The 5,310-nt window shown below is 33.4% G+C and overlaps 2 non-coding genes across 2 annotated transcripts; one reads left to right on the forward strand and one right to left on the reverse strand.

Annotated features, from left to right (window-relative positions):
* Positions 1 to 792: 792 nt before the first annotated feature.
* Trnae-uuc lies at positions 793 to 864 on the reverse strand. Its single transcript has one exon. It is a non-coding gene; the product is annotated as a tRNA-Glu (tRNA).
* A 1,952-nt stretch (positions 865 to 2,816) lies between these two features.
* On the forward strand, positions 2,817 to 2,888 carry Trnae-uuc. Its single transcript has one exon. It is a non-coding gene; the product is annotated as a tRNA-Glu (tRNA).
* Positions 2,889 to 5,310: the final 2,422 nt, after the last annotated feature.

A 5,310-nucleotide genomic window follows, 5' to 3' on the forward strand; every position in this document is an offset into this window, starting at 1 on the left:
GAAGATGAATAATATCCCCTGTTTTTTCCACATTTTCCATTGTATCTTCGCTCCTATCAGTCGCAGCGTGACGGTTAATAGCCTAAAGCCTTCCTCGATGAATGGTCTATTCAATACAAAAGATTCTTTCAATTTGGACCAGTAGTTTCTGAGATTAGGGCTTCAAACAAACAAACTCTTCAGCTTTATATATTAGTATAGATTTGCTGATACCGGCTGTTTCTGTGTGATTTTAAAGATGAGAAGTAAGTTTTTCTTTTCATTAATACTTTTTTTACTTACAAACATTCTTAATTAAAAACAAGTGTAGCAACCCTAATGGGTTTTGATCAAAACATGAAAATCTACATCCCATACTATAAGTTACTTAAAATATTATTAGAAACTTAAGCAAGGTAAGTGCTTTGTCGTGTTGAATTAATAAATTAAAGCTAATATCGACTTTGCGACACCCCTGTTACCACGCTAATAGGGTTGCTACTTAATCTTTTGAATAAATTAATGCTTTTAGTTGAGGTTCAGGTTATATCTGTGGCAATAGGGTATTTCTGTTTGATTTGTCTATCTCACAGATTCCCAAAAAAAATTGGGTTCATTTTTTTGAAATCTGTCTTACAAACTAAAAGATTTTTTTCCGAAATGTCCTATTATCGTTCATTAAATCGAATAATAAATTATTAAATTTTAAATCATATTAATGATTTCTTCGCAAATAGTATCTAAAATATCAAATATATTTTGATAAATTGCATTTTACTGTCAAAAACGAAATAAATTAAAGCAAAAAGATAATTCCCGTACCGGGAATCGAACCCGAGCCTCCTGGGTGAAAGCCAGGTATCCTAGCCACTAGACCATACGGGAGATGTCAGTTTCGAACTATTTTTAATTCACGATCTAAAATATTGCAACACGATTACAACATTTAATTATAACGACTATAAATTAATTATTTATTATGTTGCAATACTTTAAATTATAAGAAGTATTTATGAGTCGTGAAGATAATATTTTATTCAAATTTATCATAGATACTACCTAAAGTTTGCGATATAATATGTATGGAGGTCGAGCATTAAAAATACATTATTCAATATATTTATTTATTTTCAATAATTCAAATATTTTATTTATCAGGCTATATCAAAGATTAAAAGAATTAAAATAATTTTTAATTAATACATGAATAGAATTGAAAACTTGGCATACATTGAAATGACATTTATTTTCTACAGGTGCCATGATTGACTAGTCAGTTCCATACATTTGTACCTATATTTGCTTATATAACTATTATATAATGTAACTTGTTTCAATGCTGAAGGTGGAGATTTGAATAAATATCAATTTTAAGCAACAGTTGTTACGGTCATAAATATGAATGCTGACAAAATTTGCTTTTTTTGCAAATGTGTCTATTCTTAAGCCTATCTGTAGGAATCCCTCAATGTCCAGATACCAACATCCATTTGACGAGTGCTTTTTTTAATTTTGAGTTTTTTTTCTGTTTTTAAAACGGTAATACCTAGTTTTTAAACTAACATCCTGTATAAAAGCAAGCATTTTATTGTTGACGGGCAAAAACAAAGGTATTTTTCCATACCTCACATAATAGGAAGATACCTGCCCTAGTGTGGGATAAATAATCGTATAACAATATTATTTAATACAAAAAATTACGAAACTTAATAATCTATCTTACAATTAACGAAGAAATCTTTTAAAGTTCCCCTTTTGAAGGGTGTCCTAGGTTCCCCAGGGAGGGGGAAACAACAATGGGCCCTAACCCTTCTGTGATGTAATGGTCCCTATTGTTTAGTTCTAGGGGCAATAGATCGATGGGATTGTTAAGTTGGATTGACATAATGATGATGAAGACTAATTCTGGAAAATACTCGAGAACGACAATCAAAGCCAACTGCACGGATAGCTCAGTGGTATTGGTCATTACGCCGAACGTTGAAGTGTGAACGTCGTGTCGATGATTCGATCCCCGGGTCAGATAAGATTTTTTGTGATTTACAAAATTAATGTTTGTTCTGTTTGTGACTTGAATCTCTGTGAACTACAACGCAAGGGTTGATTTCAATAATGCAGAATTCGTTTAAAAAAAGAAAAAGTTATTCAAAATTGTCTCATTTTTAAATGTTACTACGTCGTTTATGTATAATTTTTCTTATAAAAACGACAATTTGAGTCAAACTTCAGTATTCGGCGACATAATCAAAAGAGTAAATACAAATACTTGAGTGATTTCAGACTGTGCTACACTAGCGCCACAGTTGTGCAATAATCACGTAGTAATTAGTTCTCACACGTCTATAGAAGCGCGATGGCGCCACTGTCGCGTTTCTCAAGCATCTAATTTGAAGACAAAAAGAGAAAGGTGTTTTTTAAAGCAATAGGATTTATTTATTTTGTCTGAACAACAGCAACATACTGGATGGTTCAAGACAAGATGAGACGTCACGGCAGGCCCAGAAGAAAATGGCGTGGCAAAATCGCTTCTTTTACGCGAAATTGGCCTTTGTTGCCGATAAATGGAAGGAGGGAAGGTACGCAATTAGAATGCAGGTATGATACTATAACTAAGCTGGACAATGGTGATCACATTAGTGTCACTAGTTATTTATACCCTACTACCTAATACTCGGGCGAAGTGGCGAGTAACAACTAGATAGTTATAAAAGCCTTCAAGGTTAAATTTTATAAAACAGGCATCATATCTTCATCATAATATCTTCTTCTTCATATCATCAAGACGATCTTCACGACAAAGTCAATTAAGAAATCAAATTTCATTACATCCTTCAGTATCCCGTATGGTCTAGTGGCTAGGATACCTGGCTTTCACCCAGGAGGCTCGGGTTCGATTCCCGGTACGGGAATCCTGCTGCATTGGCTTTTGTTTTGCATTTAGCTATATTTTTGCATTTATTTACATACTCTAGATATTTACTAAGTCAAACGTTTAACCCTGAATACTAGGTTGAAAGCAGATGTTATGAGATCTGTATCACGAGATCTGTAGACGTGTCTATAGCCACGTCTTTAAAATAATGTGTTTTAAGCATTATGTTAAGGTGGTTAATCTTCTGGGTGTGGGACATAAAATCAGGATAAAAACTATCCTATCTTGGTTACAAACCATCTGTATATAAAGTTTCATCTAAATCTGTTCAGTGGTTCTTGCGTAAAAGAGGAAAAAAAATCCAGTCATCCATACATACACATTCACGTTTATGGTATTAGGACGAAGTGGGATGACGTTTGTAACTTAATCGTCGTAAACATCAGCTTGCAACCATTCATACTAGAAAAAGCGGTCAAGTTCGAGTTGGATTTGGAAAAGTGTGAGTCCGAATACATCTACGAAAAACTTTCACATACGGGTCATCTTTCAATGACCGCACCAACTGTTACTACTTAACTCAGTACTCTTACTTTTTTCAGTTATAGGTCTTGCGAATAGCAGCAGAGATACGTCATCTTTGAACATCGCGGAATGACGGAAATTATAAACATGGGAGCCGTAAGGATTTCATATCTAGGAGGAAAGTGGATGAAGCAACAAGGAGGAGCAATGATGGGCATATGTACCAGGCTAACTTATTGCCTATGCATATCAGAATGATCAGAAAATTACATATTAAAACAGTTGCTGGAATAATTCAATCTTTGAAACACTAGTTCACATAAATACTTAGACCTTTGTTTAGTCCTAGCTACCGCATTAGGTTAAGTAACCTGTAATTGTAGATTAGTGTGATAATTAAATAAATAAAATAAATAAGCATTTCAATTTTCTTGCTATTACAGTTTCATGAGGTCACTCAAAACTTTTTTATGATTAGGGTAAATCACATTGTTCTACACATGTAATAAAGATTAACTGAAATTATGTTTATAAAATTGTTAAGGGCCGAATTACAATACAATGTATTGTACAAGTGCTAAGTATGATACGTCTATTTACTCAGCTTAAAAAACAATGAGGTGGAAATTTGGAATGGGTTTATTCAATCTTGTTTTGTAACAAAGATTTGCTTAACAACTATGAATCGTAACAAAAATCTGCTACGGTGGATAGGTAGGCAGATACTAAGCTGAAAATTTTTGAATGTAAAATTATAGTAGAGAGTATCCAGATTCGCCCACCCATCACCGCTCCCGGAAAAACGGCCTTCAAAACTAAACAGTAGCACGATATTGTTCCGTTTAAAATAAATAGCACAATCAATTCGTAAATTTATAATGTTTATAATAAATTTAAGTGTGTCGTGTGTGGTTATCGTGCCAGATAAACAAATATGTGAAGTTGGTGTAAAATAATAACAATGAAATTAAAATATGAACTAGGTATTGTTACCAAGTATAGTCAGAAGAATGACCTCCCATCGCTCAAAATAATAACTAACAAGTCACTCTAAAAGTACATATTAATTTATAATTTATTTTAATAACACACTATGATTAAACTAGATGGCGTTGTTCATTGACATTCCAATTTTGGATTGCGCTATGGTTTCGTTACATGGTCAAAGGTAATTGATTATAACACTGAAAAATAATGGCTTCGTTACATTTTGTACGTTCTTACATTTCAAACAAGGATTTTCACATCAGGAGACAAATCAATACAGACCGAGTCACACTAAAAGCTTATGTTTAATTAACGAACTTAAGATCATTTGGTTTGTTCGTAAGCATCTCTCGGAATATTAATGACGCAAGTTGCAATGCAGAGAATGATAAATGAGACAGGGGAATCATTGTATTAATTAACTGGGATATCACTTCGCTTGTTATTGGAAGGGGGAAGGCAGAGAGGGGGGTATGGACGTAGGAAGGTTTTGAGATTAGTTCTTTTTTGGTTACACGTTAAACATGCTCATGGCTCTTGATATGTACTTGTACCATAAGTTTTGTAAGTTGTATAGCAGTTGTGGAAAAAAGACAACGCACTGTTAGTTGTTGTTTCTTGCTTCCTTGAAGGCTTGCAGCAGCCCCACTTGGCAACTGAATCAGCAATTAATGATTTACTTAGATTTAGTAAGTCACACGTCATAATAGAAAAGAGTATTTTAGATTGCTATGAGCAGAAAACACAGTACAGAAAATTGTTGAATTTTGAGTGGCTTTGCCTAGCAGTGGGACCCAGCTTAATATAAAAGAAACTGAAATAATTTAAAACGTAATATTAAGATTCATTTATAATCTTTAATTTAATAACAATCAAACATTTTTACTCAAACAACCCGAAATCTGGTCTCCATAGAATTCATAATTGTCTGTCAACACACCAAGATG

The sequence above is a fragment of the Trichoplusia ni genome, chromosome 23, assembly GCF_003590095.1.
Source record: "Trichoplusia ni isolate ovarian cell line Hi5 chromosome 23, tn1, whole genome shotgun sequence".
NCBI classification, from domain to species: domain Eukaryota; kingdom Metazoa; phylum Arthropoda; class Insecta; order Lepidoptera; family Noctuidae; genus Trichoplusia; species Trichoplusia ni.